This window comes from Ranitomeya imitator, chromosome 5 (assembly GCF_032444005.1).
Source record: "Ranitomeya imitator isolate aRanImi1 chromosome 5, aRanImi1.pri, whole genome shotgun sequence".
Lineage (NCBI taxonomy): Eukaryota > Metazoa > Chordata > Amphibia > Anura > Dendrobatidae > Ranitomeya > Ranitomeya imitator.
In genome coordinates, this window is record NC_091286.1 from 452,972,357 (window position 1) to 452,992,178 (window position 19,822).

The following is a 19,822-nucleotide window of genomic DNA, read 5'->3' on the forward strand; positions in this document are numbered from 1 at the left end:
CTTTGTCTGTAAGTCGTTAGTAATTTTTGTCAGAGCAGTTTAAGTGGAGTGGTGGGGCGGAAGCCAGATTGGAGGTTGTCAAGGAGAGAGTTAGATGAGAGGTGGGAGGAGAGTTGACCATGGACATGCTGCTCAAGGAGTTTGGAAGCAAATGGGAGCAGTGATATGGGGCGATAGCTGGGCATAGCAGTTGGGTCAAGATTAGCTTTTTTGAGGATGGGTGTGATGGTGGCATGTTTGAAGGCAGAGGTGAAGGTACCAGAAGATAGCAATAGGTTGAAGAGATGGGTTAGGGCTGGAATGAGCATGTTAGTGAGGTTGGGGAGCAGGTGGGAAGGGATGGGGTCACGTGCACAGTGGTGAGGTGTGATTTGGAAAGGAGGCGAGTAAGTTCTCCTTCAGTGATGTTGGAGAGGGAGGTTATTAGGGAAGGGCAGAAGTCTGGTATATGGAGTGGTTGGGGAGGTGAAACAGTAAAGGTTTGTCTTGTTTGGTCGATCTTGTTTTTGAAGTAGGTGGCAATGTCCTCAGAAGAGATGAGAAGAGTTGGAGGTGGCAGTGGCGGGCAGAGGAGAGAGTTAAATGTGCTGAACAGTTGTTTTGGGTTGTAGGATAGTGAAGATACAAGGTTAGTGAAATAGGTCTGTTTAGCAGAAGTGAGGGCTAGTTTGAATGCAAGTGTAGCTTGTTTAAAAGCAGTGAAGTCGTCTGGCAGGCGTGTTGTTTTCCAACGCCGCTCCGCAACCCTGGTTGCTTGTCAGAGTTTTTTGGTGAGGTTGTTATGCCAGGGTTGCCTATTGATTTGTCACACTTTTCCATGCACGAGAGGGGCGACCGAGTCTATGGGAGATGTGAGGGAGGAGTTATAGAAAGTGGTGGCACTGTCCGTGTCGTGGAGTGAAGATATGGAGGACAGGGGTAGAAGAGAGTCTGATAGTCTGGGAATGTCTAGGTGTGACCCCATTTTGGAAACCATATTCAACCATGTTAGTTCATTTGGAACTAACAGAATTTGATAACGTTAGGTTGTCATATTGAATATGTTGTAAGTAATGCTGAGGGCAAGTGCTTACTAATTCAGTTTGCAACGGGTGCTTGGGTATGCACCAAGTATCACGGGTACCCCAGTTACATCCTTGAGTCCCTGCCCTGCATGTTTCACAGCTGTTAGACATCCAAAATAACCATGCGGGGATCCGCGATAGTCTGTACATACCTGAGCACCCGATGCAAACTTGAGTAGTGAGCACTTGTGCTTAACACTAGCCATCATATCATCTTTTTTTTACTTTTGAAAAAACACCAATTCTAACTTCAACCCTAACCCCAACCCTAATCCTAACACAACCTAAACTCTAACCCCAATCCTAATCTCAACCCTAATTTCAACCCTAACCCAACCCTAACCTCAACCCTAACTGCAAAGAAAGAAAATAAATTACAATTTTTTATTTTATAATTTTTTATATAACTAAGGGGGTGACAAAGGGGAATATGATTTACTATTTTTTTTATTTTGATCACTGTGAGGGTATATCAGAATTATCAAAAGAACAATCACATGATAGGGGATCGTAAAAACCGACCCTGATCATGTTCTCCATGGTCTCAGCTACCTGTGGTACCCCAAAAATTTTCCGATGCTGGAGGCGCTATAGCCTTATTTGTCAGCGCTGTTAGAAAGCAGTGCTGAGGAATAAGCACCATTACCTGCCGCCATTAAAAGGTGTATTGGCTGTTAAAGGGTTAAAAACTCATTATGAGTTAATAGATGTGAATTGTCTGTCCTATCTCTTGTTCAAACTGAAGAGTAGCTACAATAAACTTCTTTTATTTTGGAAGACCTGTTCTGTCTTGCAATAAAAAGATTAAATATTTGATTGGGCACTGTGTAGGGTTGAAAGAATTTGAGTGGGATTGAAGTTTCTGCATACAGTGCGCATTGTATGGTCCATGTAAGGTTGGTTTCACATTTGCGTTTGTGTCCGCAACGTTTCTACCGCATATATCCGCATGCATTGTGTATTCCTATATTTAACATTAGGGACGCATGCGTTTTTGATTGTTCTCGCTTTGCCGCGTTTGACGACGCACGCGTCGTTTTGTCGTTCGCGGCTTGGCGTGGAAATGCAACATGTAGTAATTTTTAGAGGCGTCAATTTGCCGCCTGGAAACGTATGTGGTCTATTGCGCAAGGATTGCGACAAAAAAACGCATTGCTGTTTATATGAACACATGCGTTCACAAGCACATGCGTTTGCTTGCGTTCGTGAACGCATGCATTTCACAAGAGAAAAACATGTCTAGACACTGATAAGCCACCCCCACGTAGTAGGTGATAAAGGGAGGTAGTGGACATTTGCAGGTCACTACTCAGCAGACACTGAAGCAGACGAGACACAGGCTACATCTTGGAGGAAAGCAAGACACTGAAAAATGTGAGTATATCCTAGCCAATGCCTTTATTTTTTATTTTCTGTCTCTACATGTCCTAATTTCTTGCATTTCTTTCTTTCTACATGCATCAGAATGTCTTCTTCTGATGATGAGGAGCAACGTCCTGGGCCGTCGGAAGTCGAACATGTCAGTGAGGTGAGTACTTGCCTCCTCAGATTGGTAAGTATTCACTGCCAGATCCACACATGTGACAATTTTTGTTTTTCATTTTTTTAGAGCTCTTCTTCATCTGCGGCAGAGACTGGGCAGGGGCAGCGGAGTCAAGGTCGGGTGGAAAGACGGCAGCGGGTACATATACAAGGCTGACTGTTTACTGTATCCTCAGTGTAATATTCTTGAATCTTCCTTTCTTTCCATTCCTATTTCTTTACTTTTTTCTTCTGGAATCCTTTTGTATGTTGACTTTCCTATTCATGCCATTTCTCAGCATCTTTTTTCTTTCTTTTCCTTATGTTAATTGACCAAACTTTAATGACTTTATTTAATTTTTAGGTTCCACAATGGGAGGATGACCTAATTGAAAATGACCTACTCATCTCCCTGGTCCAGGAGCGAGTCCCGTTGTGGACACTCGGGATCCACTGCACTCAAACAACGTCACGATGCGGCGTGTTATGAAAGGTAATTCAGTACCACAATGGACATAGAGGTCAGCGCACATACAGTGACCTGGCAATAATCCAAAAAACAAGAACGAGCTCTGAGACGTGGGAACTCTGTTGACCGCAATCCCTAATCCTCTCCAACCACACTAAAGGCAGCCGTGGATTGCGCCTAACGCTCCCTATGCAACTCGGCACGACCTGAGAAACTAGCTAGCCTGAAGATAGAAAATAAGCCTACCTTGCCTCAGAGAAATACCCCAAAGGAAAAGGCAGCCTCCACATATAATGACTGTGAGTTAAGATGAAAAGACAAACGTAGAGATGAAATAGATTTAGCAAAGTGAGGCCCAACTTTCTGAACAGAGCGAGGATAGGAAAGGTAACTTTGCAGTCAACACAAAACCCTACAAATACCACGCAAAGGGGGCAAAAAGACCCTCCGTACCGAACTAACGGCACAGAGGTACACCCTCTGCGTCCCAGAGCTTCCAGCAAGCAGAAAAAAACAAATTTACAAGCTGGACAGAAAAAAACAGCAAACAAATAGCAAAGAGGAACTTAGCTATGCAGAGCAGCAGGCCACAGGAACGATCCAGGAGGAAACAGGTCCAATACTAGAACATTGACTGGAGGCCAGGATCAAAGCACTAGGTGGAGTTAAATAGAGCAGCACCTAACGACTTCACCACATCACCTGAGGAAGGAAACTCAGAAGCCGCAGTACCACTTTCCTCCACCAACGGAAGCTCACAGAGAGAACCAGCCGAAGTACCACTTGTGACCACAGGAGGGAGCTCTGCCACAGAATTCACAACAGTACCCCCCCCTTGAGGAGGGGTCACCGAACCCTCACCAGAGCTCCCAGGATGACCAGGATGAGCCATATGAAAGGCACGAACAAGATCGGGAGCATGGACATCAGAGGCAAAGACCCAGGAATTATCTTCCTGAGCATAACCCTTCCACTTAACCAGATACTGGAGTTTCCGCCTTGAAACACGAGAATCCAAAATCTTCTCCACAATATACTCCAACTCCCCCTCCACCAAAACCGGGGCAGGAGGATCAACAGATGGAACCATAGGTGCCACGTATCTCCGCAACAATGACCTATGGAATACGTTATGTATGGAAAAAGAATCTGGAAGGGTCAGACGAAAAGACACAGGATTAAGAACCTCAGAAATCCTATACGGACCAATAAAATGAGGTTTAAACTTAGGAGAGGAAACCTTCATAGGAATATGACGAGAAGATAACCAAACCAAGTCCCCAACCCGAAGTCGGGAACCCACACAGCGTCTGCGATTAGCGAAACGTTGAGCCTTCTCCTGGGACAAAGTCAAATTGTCCACTACATGAGTCCAAATCTGCTGCAACCTGTCCACCACAGTATTCACACCAGGACAGTCCGAAGACTCAACCTGCCCTGAAGAGAAACGAGGATGGAACCCAGAGTTGCAGAAAAACGGTGAAACCAAGGTAGCCGAGCTGGCCCGATTATTAAGGGCGAACTCAGCCAAAGGCAAAAAGGACACCCAGTCATCATGATCAGCAGAAACAAAGCATCTCAGATATGTTTCCAAGGTCTGATTGGTTCGTTCGGTCTGGCCATTAGTCTGAGGATGAAAAGCCGAGGAAAAAGACAAGTCAATGCCCATCCTACCACAAAAGGCTCGCCAAAACCTCGAAACAAACTGGGAACCTCTGTCAGAAACGATATTCTCTGGAATGCCATGTAAATGAACCACATGCTGGAAAAACAATGGCACCAAATCAGAGGAGGAAGGCAATTTAGACAAGGGTACCAAATGGACCATCTTAGAGAAGCGATCACAGACCACCCAAATGACTGACATTTTTTGAGAGACGGGAAGATCTGAAATAAAATCCATAGAGATATGTGTCCAAGGCCTCTTCGGGACCGGCAAGGGCAAAAGCAACCCACTGGCACGAGAACAGCAGGGCTTAGCCCGAGCACAAATCCCACAGGACTGCACAAAAGTACGCACATCCCGCGACAGAGATGGCCACCAAAAGGATCTAGCCACTAACTCTCTGGTACCAAAGATTTCAGGATTACCAGCCAACACCGAACAATGAACCTCAGAGATAACTTTATTCGTCCACCTATCAGGGACAAACAGTTTCTCCGCTGGGCAACGATCAGGTTTATTAGCCTGAAATTTTTGCAGCACCCGCCGCAAATCAGGGGAGATGGCAGACACAATTACTCCCTCTTTGAGGATACCTGCCGGCTCAGATACACCCGGAGAGTCGGGCACAAAACTCCTAGACAGAGCATCCGCCTTCACATTTTTAGAGCCCGGAAGGTATGAAATCACAAAGTCAAAACGGGCAAAAAACAACGACCAACAAGCTTGTCTAGGATTCAACCGCTTGGCGGACTCGAGATAAGTCAGGTTCTTATGATCAGTCAAGACCACCACGCGATGCTTAGCTCCTTCAAGCCAATGACGCCACTCCTCGAATGCCCACTTCATGGCCAGCAACTCTCGATTGCCCACATCATAATTTCGCTCAGCAGGCGAAAACTTCCTGGAAAAGAAGGCGCATGGTTTCATCACCGAGCAATCAGAACTTCTCTGCGACAAAACAGCCCCTGCTCCAATCTCAGAAGCATCAACCTCGACCTGGAACGGAAGCGAAACATCTGGTTGACACAACACAGGGGCAGAAGAAAAACGACGCTTCAACTCTTGAAAAGCTTCCACCGCAGCAGAAGACCAATTGACCAAATCAGCACCTTTCTTGGTCAAATCGGTCAATGGTTTAGCAATACTAGAAAAATTGCAGATGAAGCGACGATAAAAATTAGTAAAGCCCAGGAACTTTTGCAGACTTTTCAGAGATGTCGGCTGAGTCCAATTATGGATGACTTGGACCTTAACAGGGTCCATCTCGATAGTAGAAGGGGAAAAGATGAACCCCAAGAATGAAACCTTCTGAATACCAAAGAGACACTTTGATCCCTTCACAAACAAAGAATTAGCACGCAGGACCTGAAACACCGTTCTGACCTGCTTCACATGAGACTCCCAATCATCCGAGAAGATCAAAATGTCATCTAAGTACACAATCAGGAATTTATCCAGGTACTCTCGGAAGATGTCATGCATAAAGGACTGAAACACTGATGGAGCATTGGCAAGTCCGAATGGCATTACTAGATACTCAAAATGGCCCTCGGGCATATTAAATGCAGTTTTCCACTCATCGCCTCGCTTAATACGCACAAGATTATACGCACCACGAAGATCTATCTTGGTGAACCAACTAGCCCCCTTAATCCGAGCAAACAAATCAGATAACAATGGCAAGGGGTACTGAAATTTAACCGTGATCTTATTTAGAAGGCGGTAATCTATACAAGGTCTCAGTGAACCATCCTTCTTGGCTACAAAAAAGAACCCTGCTCCTAATGGCGACGATGACGGGCGAATATGCCCCTTCTCCAAAGACTCATTCACATAACTCCGCATAGCGGCGTGCTCAGGCACAGATAAATTAAATAGTCGACCTTTTGGGAATTTACTACCAGGAATCAAATCGATAGCACAATCACAATCCCTATGCGGAGGTAGGGTATCGGACTTGGGCTCATCAAATAAATCCCGGTAATCAGACAAGAACTCAGGAACCTCAGAAGGGGTGGATGACGAAATAGTCAGAAATGGGACATCACCATGTACCCCCTGACAACCCCAGCTGGACACAGACATGGATTTCCAATCTAATACTGGATTATGGACTTGTAGCCATGGCAACCCCAACACGACCACATCATGCAGATTATGCAACACCAGAAAGCGAATCACCTCCTGATGTGCAGGAGCCATGCACATGGTCAGCTGGGTCCAGTACTGAGGCTTATTCTTGGCCAAGGGCGTAGCATCATTTCCTCTCAATGGAATAGGACACTGCAAGGGCTCCAAGAAAAACCCACAACTAGGGTTGAGCGAAACGGGTCGTTCATTTTCAAAAGTCGCCGACTTTTGGCAAAGTCGGGTTTCATGAAACCCGATCCGACCCCTGTGCGGGGTCGGCCATGCGGTACGCGACTTTCGCGCCAAAGTCGCGTTTCAATGACGCGAAAAGCGCCATTTCTCAGCCAATGAATGTAAACGCAGAGTGTGGGCAGCGTGATGACATAGGTCCTGGTCCCCACCATCTTAGAGAAGGGCATTGCAGTGATTGGCTTGCTGTCTGCGGCGTCACAGGGGCTATAAAGGGGCGTTCCCGCTGACCGCCATGTTACTGCTGCTGATCTGAGCTTAGGGAGAGGTTGCTGCCGCTTCGTCAGAAGCAGGGATAGCGTTAGGCAGGGTCCATTAACCACCAAACCGCTTGTGCTGTAGCGATTTCCACTGCCCAACACCACCTTCGGTGTGCAGGGACAGTGGAAGCTACATTTTTTTTTTTTCCCCTCAGCGCTGTAGCTCATTGGGCTGCCCTAGAAGGCTCCCTGATAGCTGCATTGCTGTGTGTACGCCGCTGTGCAAACCAACTGCTTTTTTCAAAGCACAAATCCTATTGTTCCTTCCTTTCTGCACAGCTATCTTTTTTGTTTGTCCACACTTTTTATTTAATTTGTGCATCAGTCCACTCCTTATTGCTGCCTGCCATACCTGGCTGAGATTACTGCAGGGAGATAGTAATTGTTGGACACTCCCTGTTTTTTTTTTTTTTTTTGTGGGAGATTAAGATTGACATTTCTGCTAGAGTGCCATCCCTGTGTGTGCCATCTCTCACTCAGTGGGCCATAGAAAGCCTATTTATTTTTTTGCTTGATTTGGTTATAAAATCTACCTGAAAAAATCACTACATCAATCAGTGGGAGAAAAATATTGGCCTCAGGGCTTGTGTGCCACTCTTGACTCCTGTGTGTGCCATCTCTCAGTCAGTGGGCCATAGAAAGCCTATTTATTTTTTTGCTTGATTTGGGTTCTAAAATCTACCTGAAAAAATCACTACATCAATCAGTGGGAGAAAAATATTGGCCTCAGGGCTTGTGTGCCACTCCTGACTCCTGTGTGCATCATCACTCACTCAGTGGGCCATAGAAAGCCTATTTTTTTTTTTTGCTTTATTTGGGTTCTAAATTCTACCTGAAAAAATCAATAAATCAATCAGTGGGAGATTAATATTGGCCTTTGGGCTTGTGTGCCAGTCCTAAGCGTGCCATCTCTCTCTCTCAGATAGTGGGCCATAGAAAGCCTATTTATTATTTTTTTTATTGGGTTTATAAATTTTCCCTGGAACAAAAAAAAATAAGTGGGAGATTAATTTTGGCCTCTGGGCTTGTGTGCCAGTCCTGAGCGTGCCATCTCTCTCACAAATAGTGGGCCATAGAAAGCCTATTTTTTTTTTTTTATTGGGTTTATAAATTTTCCCTGGAACAAAAAAAAAAAAGTGGGAGATTAATATTGGCCTCTGGGCTTGTGTGCCAGTCCTGAGCGTGCCATCTCTCTCACAAATAGTGGGCCATAGAAAGCCTATTTTTTTTTTTTTTTTGGTTTTATAAATTCTCCCTGAAAAAAAAAAGGGAGATTAATATTGGCCTTTGGGCTTGTGTGCCAGTCCTAAGCGTGCCATCTCTCTCTCTCAGATAGTGGGCCATAGAAAGCCTATTTATTATTTTTTTTATTGGGTTTATAAATTTTCCCTGGAACAAAAAAAAAAAAGTGGGAGATTAATATTGGCCTCTGGGCTTGTGTGCCAGTCCTGAGCGTGCCATCTCTCTCACAAATAGTGGGCCATAGAAAGCCTATTTTTTTTTTTTTTTTGGTTTTATAAATTCTCCCTGAAAAAAAAAAGGGAGATTAATATTGGCCTTTGGGCTTGTGTGCCAGTCCTAAGCGTGCCATCTCTCTCTCTCAGATAGTGGGCCATAGAAAGCCTATTTATTATTTTTTTTATTGGGTTTATAAATTTTCCCTGGAACAAAAAAAAAAAAGTGGGAGATTAATATTGGCCTCTGGGCTTGTGTGCCAGTCCTGAGCGTGCCATCTCTCTCACAAATAGTGGGCCATAGAAAGCCTATTTATTTTTTTGGTTGATTTGGGTTCTAAATTCTACCTGAAAAAATCAATAAATCAATCAGTGGGAGATAAATATTGGCCTCTGGGCTTGTGTGCCACTCCTGACTCCTGTGTGCGTCATCTCTCACTCAGTGGGCCATAGAAAGCCTATTTTTTGTTTTATTTGTTTTATAAATTCTCTCTGAAAAAATCATTTTTATTTTATTTGGTTTCTAAATTCTTCCTGAAAAAATCATTTTATTCTATTATTTTTTTTTCCTAAAGTCTCCCTGAAAAAAAAAAAAAAATCAAATCAGTGGGAGATTAATATTGCCCTTTCTGCTTGTGTGCCAGTCTTGACTCCTGGGTGTGCCATCTCTCTCTCTCTCTCCAATTGTGGGCCATAGAAAGCCTATTATTTTTTTTAGCTTGATTTGGGTTCCAAAATCTACCTGAAAAAATCACTACATCAATCAGTGGGAGATAAATATTGGCCTCTGGGCTTGTGTGCCACTCCTGACTCCTGTGTGCGTCATCTCTCACTCAGTGGGCCATAGAAAGCCTATTTATTTTTTTGCTTGATTTGGTTATAAAATCTACCTGAAAAAATCACTACATCAATCAGTGGGAGAAAAATATTGGCCTCAGGGCTTGTGTGCCACTCTTGACTCCTGTGTGTGCCATCTCTCAGTCAGTGGGCCATAGAAAGCCTATTTATTTTTTTGCTTGATTTGGGTTCTAAAATCTACCTGAAAAAATCACTACATCGATCAGTGGGAGAAAAATATTGGCCTCAGGGCTTGTGTGCCACTCCTGACTCCTGTGTGCATCATCACTCACTCAGTGGGCCATAGAAAGCCTATTTTTTTTTTTTGCTTTATTTGGGTTCTAAATTCTACCTGAAAAAATCAATAAATCAATCAGTGGGAGAATAATATTGGCCTTTGGGCTTGTGTGCCAGTCCTAAGCGTGCCATCTCTCTCTCTCAGATAGTGGGCCATAGAAAGCCTATTTATTATTTTTTTTATTGGGTTTATAAATTTTCCCTGGAACAAAAAAAAATAAGTGGGAGATTAATTTTGGCCTCTGGGCTTGTGTGCCAGTCCTGAGCGTGCCATCTCTCTCACAAATAGTGGGCCATAGAAAGCCTATTTTTTTTTTTTTATTGGGTTTATAAATTTTCCCTGGAACAAAAAAAAAAAGTGGGAGATTAATATTGGCCTCTGGGCTTGTGTGCCAGTCCTGAGCGTGCCATCTCTCTCACAAATAGTGGGCCATAGAAAGCCTATTTTTTTTTTTTTTTTGGTTTTATAAATTCTCCCTGAAAAAAAAAAGGGAGATTAATATTGGCCTTTGGGCTTGTGTGCCAGTCCTAAGCGTGCCATCTCTCTCTCTCAGATAGTGGGCCATAGAAAGCCTATTTATTATTTTTTTTATTGGGTTTATAAATTTTCCCTGGAACAAAAAAAAAAAAGTGGGAGATTAATATTGGCCTCTGGGCTTGTGTGCCAGTCCTGAGCGTGCCATCTCTCTCACAAATAGTGGGCCATAGAAAGCCTATTTTTTTTTTTTTTTTGGTTTTATAAATTCTCCCTGAAAAAAAAAAGGGAGATTAATATTGGCCTTTGGGCTTGTGTGCCAGTCCTAAGCGTGCCATCTCTCTCTCTCAGATAGTGGGCCATAGAAAGCCTATTTATTATTTTTTTTATTGGGTTTATAAATTTTCCCTGGAACAAAAAAAAAAAAGTGGGAGATTAATATTGGCCTCTGGGCTTGTGTGCCAGTCCTGAGCGTGCCATCTCTCTCACAAATAGTGGGCCATAGAAAGCCTATTTATTTTTTTGGTTGATTTGGGTTCTAAATTCTACCTGAAAAAATCAATAAATCAATCAGTGGGAGATAAATATTGGCCTCTGGGCTTGTGTGCCACTCCTGACTCCTGTGTGCGTCATCTCTCACTCAGTGGGCCATAGAAAGCCTATTTTTTGTTTTATTTGTTTTATAAATTCTCTCTGAAAAAATCATTTTTATTTTATTTGGTTTCTAAATTCTTCCTGAAAAAATCATTTTATTCTATTATTTTTTTTTCCTAAAGTCTCCCTGAAAAAAAAAAAAAAATCAAATCAGTGGGAGATTAATATTGCCCTTTCTGCTTGTGTGCCAGTCTTGACTCCTGGGTGTGCCATCTCTCTCTCTCTCTCCAATTGTGGGCCATAGAAAGCCTATTATTTTTTTTAGCTTGATTTGGGTTCCAAAATCTACCTGAAAAAATCACTACATCAATCAGTGGGAGATAAATATTGGCCTCTGGGCTTGTGTGCCACTCCTGACTCCTGTGTGCGTCATCTCTCACTCAGTGGGCCATAGAAAGCCTTTTTTTGTTTTATTTGTTTTCTAAATTCTCCCTGAAAAAATCATTTTATTTTATTTGGTTTCTAAATTCTTCCTGAAAAAATCATTTTATTCTATTATTTTTTCCTAAAGTCTCCCTGAAAAAAAAAAAAAATCAAATCAGTGGGAGATTAATATTGCCCTTTCTGCTTGTGTGCCAGTCTTGACTCCTGGGTGTGCCATCTCTCTCTCTCTCTCTCTCCAATTGTGGGCCATAGAAAGCCTATTATTTGTTTAGCTTGATTTGGGTTCCAAAATCTACCTGAAAAAATCACTACATCAATCAGTGGGAGATAAATATTGGCCTCTGGGCTTGTGTGCCACTCCTGACTCCTGTGTGCGTCATCTCTCACTCAGTGGGCCATAGAAAGCCTTTTTTTGTTTTATTTGTTTTCTAAATTCTCCCTGAAAAAATCATTTTATTTTATTTGGTTTCTAAATTCTTCCTGAAAAAATCACTTTATTCTATTATTTTTTTTCCCTAAAGTCTCCCTGAAAAAAAAAAAAAAATCAAATCAGTGGGAGGTTAATATTGCCCTTTCTGCTTGTGTGCCAGTCTTGACTCCTGGGTGTGCCATCTCTCTCTCTCTCTCCAATTGTGGGCCATAGAAAGCCTATTATTTTTTTAGCTTGATTTGGGTTCCAAAATCTACCTGAAAAAATCACTACATCAATCAGTGGGAGATAAATATTGGCCTCTGGGCTTGTGTGCCACTCCTGACTCCTGTGTGCGTCATCTCTCACTCAGTGGGCCATAGAAAGCCTTTTTTTGTTTTATTTGTTTTCTAAATTCTCCCTGAAAAAATCATTTTATTTTATTTGGTTTCTAAATTCTTCCTGAAAAAATCATTTTATTCTATTATTTTTTTTTCCTAAAGTCTCCCTGAAAAAAAAAAAAAAAATCAAATCAGTGGGAGATTAATATTTACATTTGTGCTTCAGTGACAGTCCTGCGTGTGTGGCATCTCTCTCATTTGTTGCCAACAACAACAGAGTGTGTAACATTGTGCCTGATTTTCGTTGTGGTCTCACTCACCTGTAAAGGGGTAGCTAAATCATACTGAAGTTATAGCTCACCGTGTAAGTTGTGTGACAGCAACAAATACCGTTAGTTTGGTTACGTTTTTAAAACAATGAGGAAGTCTGGTGGAAGAGGTCGTGGCCGGGGGCGTTCATTGTCAGCTGGTAATGAGGGTAGTGGTAGTGGTGGAGCATCAGCTGGTCGTGGGAAAAAAAATATTGCACCTAAGTCTGGAGCTGTGGAGCCAGGTTCGTCATCTGGCTACACAAGGCCTCGAACGCTCCCTTTTCTGGGAGTAGGAAAACCGCTTTTAAAGCCGGAGCAGCAAGAGCAAGTTTTGGCTTATCTTGCTGACTCAGCCTCTAGCTCTTTTGCCTCCTCTCGTGAAACTGGTAAATGTCAAAGCAGCGCGTCGTTAGTGGATGTTCATGGTCAGGGACAAGTCGCTTCCTTGTCCTCTTCAGCAAAAACAACAACAGAGAAGAATGCAGCAGGCGACACAACGGGTTACTCCATGGAGCTCTTTACACATACCGTCCCTGGCTTAGAAAGTGAAGCAGTTAACAGTCCATGCCCATTACAAGTTGAATCTGACATGGAGGGCACTGATGCACAGCCACAGCCAGACTACTATGCTGGTCCTTTGACTCAGACCACAACATTGCCCTCGCAGGGTAATGATCAAGAATCAGACCCTGATGAGACTATGTTGCCCCATCACGAACGCTATACCACCGACCAACACGGTGACACAGACGAAGTTGCACACGAGCTACAAGAAGAGGTAATAGATGACCCAGTTCTTGACCCCGATTGGCAGCCATTGGGGGAACAGGGTGCAGGCGGCAGCAGTTCTGAAGCGGAGGAGGAGGGGCCGCAGCAGGCATCAACATCGCAACAGGTTCCATCTGCCGGGCCCGTATCTTGCCCAAAACGCGTGGCAAAGCCAAAACCTGTTGGAGGACAGCGTGGCCATCCGGTTAAAGCTCAGTCTGCAATGCCTGAAAAGGTATCCGATGCTAGAAAGAGTGCAGTCTGGCATTTTTTTTAAACAACATCCAATTGATCAGCGCAAAGTCATCTGTCAAAAATGTTCAACTACCTTAAGCAGAGGATAGAATCTGAAAAGTCTCAATACAAGTTGCATGCATAGACATTTAACCACCATGCATTTGCAAGTCTGGACTAACTACCAAACGTCCCTTAAGGTTGTAGCACCCTCGGCCAATGAAGCTAGTCAGCAATGCAACATCCCTTCCGGCAGTGTAGGGCCACCATTTTCTGCACCACCTGCAGTATCTGTGCAGGTTTCTTTGCCAGGCCAAAGCAGTCAGGGTCAGGGAACCACCAGTTTCGTAGTAGGAAACACTGCATCTAGGGCACCGGCGGCAACAATACCATCTCCCACCGTCTCTCAGTCTGCCATGTCCACCGGCACCCCCGCTAGTTCCACGATCTCCAGCTCTCCAGTCCAGCTCACCCTACATGAGACTATGGTTAGAAAAAGGAAGTACTTAGCCTCGCATCCGCGTACACAGGGTTTGAACGCCCACATAGCTAGACTAATCTCGTTAGAGATGATGCCCTACCGGTTAGTTGAAAGCGAAGCTTTCAAAACCCTGATGGACTACGCTGTACCACGCTACGAGCTACCCAGTCGACACTTTTTTTCGAGAAAAGCCATCCCAGCCCTCCACCAGCATGTTAAAGAGCGCATCGTCCATGCACTCAGGCAATCTGTGAGCACAAAGGTGCACCTGACAACAGATGCATGGACCAGTAGGCATGGCCAGGGACGTTACGTGTCCATCACGGCACACTGGGTGAATGTTGTGGATGCAGGGTCCACAGGGGACAGCAAGTTTGGGACAGTTCTGCCTAGCCCACGGTCTAGGAAACAGTTGGCTGTAGCCGTTCGCACCCCCTCCTCCTCCTCTTCGTCCTCCTGCAGAAGCGAGACCTCGTCCACAGACCGCAGTCGCACAACCACTCCATCCGCAGCTGCCACTGTTGCACACCAGGTCTCCCATTATGGGGCAGCTACTGGCAAACGTCAGCAGGCTGTATTGGCTATGAAGTGTTTGGGCGACAACAGACACACCGCGGAAGTTCTGTCCGAGTTCTTGCAGAAAGAAACGCAGTCGTGGCTGGGCACTGTAGATCTTGAGGCAGGCAAGGTAGTGAGTGATAACGGAAGGAATTTCATGGCTGCCATCTCCCTTTCCCAACTGAAACACATTCCTTGCCTGGCTCACACCTTAAACCTGGTGGTGCAGTGCTTCCTGAAAAGTTATCCGGGGTTATCCGACCTGCTCCTCAAAGTGCGTGGACTTTGCTCACATATCCGCCGTTCGCCCGTACACTCCAGCCGTATGCAGACCTATCAGCGTTCTTTGAACCTTCCCCAGCATCGCCTAATCATAGACGTTGCAACAAGGTGGAACTCAACACTGCACATGCTTCAGAGACTGTGCGAACAGAGGCGAGCTGTTATGTTTTTGTGGGAGGATACACATACACGGGCAGGCAGTAGGATGGCGGACATGGAGTTGTCAGGTGTGCAGTGGTCGAAGATTCAAGACATGTGTCAAGTCCTTCAGTGTTTTGAGGAATGCACACGGCTGGTTAGTGCAGACAACGCCATAATAAGCATGAGCATCCCCCTAATGTGTCTGCTGATGCAAAGTTTGACGCACATAAAGGATCAGGCGTCTGCAGCTGAGGAAGAGGAAAGCCTTGATGACAGTCAGCCATTGTCTGGCCAGGGCAGTGTACAGGACGAGTTAGCGGGCGAAGAGGAGGAGGAGGACGAGGAGGATGATGGGGATGATTATATTTTTAATGAGGAAGCTTTTCCGGGGCCACTGGAAATTGGTGGCGCGGCAAGGCCGGGTTCTGGTTTTTGGAGGGACACAAGTGACGTGGATTTGCCTGAAACTGCCCCTCAACCAAGCACAACCGCAGATTTGAGAACTGGAACTTTGGCCCACATGGCGGATTATGCCTTACGTATCCTCAAAAGGGACACACGCATAACTAAAATGATGAACGATGACGATTACTGGTTGGCCTGCCTCCTTGATCCTCGCTATAAAGGCAAATTGCAAAATATAATGCCACATGAGAACTTGGAACTAATATTAGCAACCAAACAATCAACTCTTGTTGACCGTTTGCTTCTGGCATTCCCTGCACACAGCGCCCGTGATCGTTCTCACACGAGCTGCAGGGGCCAGCAGACCAGAGGAGTTAGAGGGGCAGAAATCAGAAGTGGCGTTGGCCAGAGGGGTTTTCTGACCAGGTTGTGGAGTGATTTTGCTATGACCGCAGACAGGACAGGTACTGCAGCATCAATTCAAAGTGACAGGAGACAACATTTGTCCAGTATGGTTACAAACTATTTTTCATCCCTTATCGATGTTCTCCCTCAACCGTCATTCCCATTTGATTACTGGGCATCAAAATTAGACACCTGGCCAGAATTGGCAGAATATGCATTGCAGGAGCTTGCTTGCCCGGCAGCTAGTGTCCTATCAGAAAGAGTATTCAGTGCTGCAGGTTCAATACTAACAGAAAAAAGGACTCGTCTGGCTACCCAAAATGTGGATGATCTAACCTTCATTAAAATGAACCACAACTGGATTTCGAAATCTTTTGCCCCACCTTGCCCGGCTGACACCTAGCTTTCCTATGAAAAGGTCTTGCCTGTGGACTATTCTGAATGCCTTTTCCAATCTCGTAATTTTCTGCACCTGATTGTCCAGCATACGACATGTTTACACCTCACTAAATGGCCAAACTCCCCACACGGGGCCGTGGTATCGACACTTGGCGACAGCACCCGTGAGAGTGCTGTTTGTCTGAAGAGGTGGGTGTGCCCGCTTTTGGTCGACGGCACTGCCACTGGGTCCCTCCTAGTACAATAAAGTGTCTCTGGCGGTGGTGGTGCGCACCCAACGTCAGACACACCGTTGTAATATGAGGGGCCCTGGGCCTGTACCGCCGGCCACAAGACAGTTCCCCCCCCCCAGCTCAAACAGTGCTCTACCACTTGTAAAATTATCTCACAGCTCCACCAATGTTTAGTCTATGCGCTGACATCCTTCAATGCCTGCCACTGACAATACCATTGTATTGACATTTTTGTTATGTTAGGCCTTCGAAGCCTGTCTGTGGTCAATCCTTACAATATGCCTCCACTGACCACACCACTGCTGCCCGTGTACCCCTGGAACCAATTTAAAATTGCCTACAGCCAGCCCAATTTTTTTATTTTAGGCCTTCGATGCCTGTCTGCGGTCACTCCTTCCACTAGGCCTCCACTGACCACACCACTGCTGCCCGTGTACCCCTGGAACCAATTTAAAATTGCCTACAGCCATGTGTTATTATTTTAGGCCTTCGATGCCTGTCTGCGGTCACTCCTTACAATATGCCTCCACTGACCACACCACTGCTGCCCGTGTACCCCTGGAACCAATTTAAAATTGCCTACAGCCAGCCCAATTTTTTTATTTTAGGCCTTCGATGCCTGTCTGCGGTCCGTTCTTTCTACTACTACTACACTGACCAGGCCACTGCTGCCCGTGTACCCCTGGAACCAATTTAAAATTGCCTACAGCCATGTGTTATTATTTTAGGCCTTCAATGCCTGTCTGCGGTCACTCCTTCCACTAGGCCTCCACTGACCACACCACTGCTGCCCGTGTACCCCTGGAACCTATTTATAATTGCATAGAGCATCCTTTTTTTAATAGTAGGCGTACAAAGTCTGTCTGCGGTTCACTATTGAAATTGTCCTCCACTGCCCAGAGCACTGCAGCTTGTGTACCCCTGTAACTTTTTTCTGCTGCAGTGAGCCACATTTTTGGTTTGAGTCCTACTACCTGTGTCTGTCTGCGCCACTCAATTCAGCTGTGTTCCTTTGAAAAAAGCTGAGCGTCAATAGTCTTGTTTTCAGCCTCTAGGAATTTTAAAACTGCATTGGGTGTACAACTTTGGTAGGGCCTACTAACGGTGTCTGCCTCCCCAAGGTGTTCCCCAGGTTTCCTCTCCATTGCTTCAATCTTCATGCTCTCGTTTAGTAGTTGTTGGAAACTACGCTGCATTAGGCCTACAAATTGGGTATGGGGTGTAGAGAGATGGTGTGTTCCACTCCAAGGTGTTCCCCAGGTTTCATCGCCATTGCTTCGATCTTCATGCTCTCGTTTAGTAGTTGTTGGAAACTACGCTGCATTAGGCCTACAAATTGGGTATGGGGTGTAGAGAGATGGTGTGTTCCACTCCAAGGTGTTCCCCAGGTTTCATCGCCATTGCTTCGATCTTCATGCTCTCGTTTAGTAGTTGTTGGAAACTACGCTGCATTAGGCCTACAAATTGGGTATGGGGTGTAGAGAGATAGTGTGTTCCACTCCAAGGTGTTCCCCAGGTTTCCTCTCCATTGCTTCGATCTTCATGCTCTCGTTTAGTAGTTGTTGGAAACTACGCTGCATTAGGCCTACAAATTGGGTATGGGGTGTAGAGAGATGGTTTGTTCCACTCCAAGGTGTTCTCCAGGTTGCCTTTCCTGAGCTTCGATCTTCATGCTCTCGTTTAGTAGTTGTTGGAAACTACGCTGCATTAGGCCTACAAATTGGGTATGGGGTGTAGAGAGATGGTGTGTTCCACTCCAAGGTGTTCCCCAGGTTTCCTCGCCATTGCTTCGATCTTCATGCTCTCATTTAGTAGTTGTTGGAAACTACGCTGCATTAGGCCTACAAATTGGGTATGGGGTGTAGAGAGATGGTGTGTTCCACTCCAAGGTGTTCTCCAGGTTGCCTTTCCTGAGCTTCGATCTTCATGCTCTCGTTTAGTAGTTGTTGGAAACTACGCTGCTTTAGGCCTACAAATTGGGTATGGGGTGTAGAGAGATGGTGTGTTCCACTCCAAGGTGTTCCCCAGGTTTCCTCTCCATTGCTTCGATCTTCATGCTCTCGTTTAGTAGTTGTAGAAAACTACACTGCATTAGGCCTACAAATTGGGTATGGGGTGTAGAGAGATGGTGTGTTCCACTCCAAGGTGTTCCCCAGGTTTCGTCCACATTGCTTCGGTCTTCCGATTCTCGTTTAGTAGTTGTAGAAAACTACACTGCATTAGGCCTACAAATTGGGTATGGGGTGTAGAGAGACGGTGTGTTACACTCCAAGGTGTTCCCCAGGTTTCGTCCACATTGCTTCGATCTTCCGACTCTCGTTTAGTAGTTGTTGAAAACTACACTGCATTAGGCCTACAAATTGGGTATGGGGTGTAGAGAGATGGTGTGTTCCACTCCAAGGTGTTCTCCAGGTTGCCTTTCCTGAACTTCTATCTTCAGGCTCTCATTAAATTGTAGTTAAATGGAACAACTGCATTTGGCGTACTAGTTGGTTTGGGGCCTACTATCGGTGTCTGCCACTCCTTGCTGTTCTCCTGGTTTCCTGTCCTGAAATTCCATTTTCAGGCTCTTGTTAAGTAGTTGTTAATGTTAGACTGCATTTGGCCTACTAGTTCGGTTGGGGCCTACTATCGGTGTCTGCCACTCCTTGCTGTTCTCCTCAACTGAACAAAGCTGTGCCGCCTGTTTACTACGGTTGCCAATTTTGAACTGCATGTCGACTACTTACTGATTTGGGCCTACTCTCTGTGTCAGCCTCTCATTCCAGTTGTCCTCCACTGCAATGCCCCCTGGTTAGTCCTGTTTTACCAATTTTGAACTGCATTTAGCCCACTTTATTCTTTGGGCCTATATCTGTGTTTCCTCCTCATCCTGCCCATTGCCCAGCCAGTGATAGATGAGTCTGCTGGTACATTGACCCATAACGCAAAATTCCCCGTGCACGCTACACAGCAAGATTGTGACCCTGCTGAAAGTCAGGTTCCTCTTCCCGCATACCATACCCCCTTACACGGGGACAAAGAGGAAGGTGCAGATGAAAGTTCAGGTTCCTTCATCAGGTGGGGGGAGGAATACTAGTTGGCGACGTCACTGGCACAGGGCCTCTCATAGTACGCAGAAGTGTTGCTGCCGGTGGGAGGCGCCCCCGCCGTGCAAACACACCGCTGTACTTTGAGGGGCCCTGTGCCAGTGCCAATGCCAACGAGTGGGCCCCCCCTGCTTGCTCAGGATCACAGCACTTGCAAAGTTTAAATACTTACCTCTCCCTGCTCCACTGCCGTGACGTGGTCCAGATTTACTGGGCCCACTAATTACTTGAACCAGCCCTACCCCCCACAACTTTAGCCAAATGATCCCCAATTTCAAATGCCTTCCAATTATTATAAGGTAAATT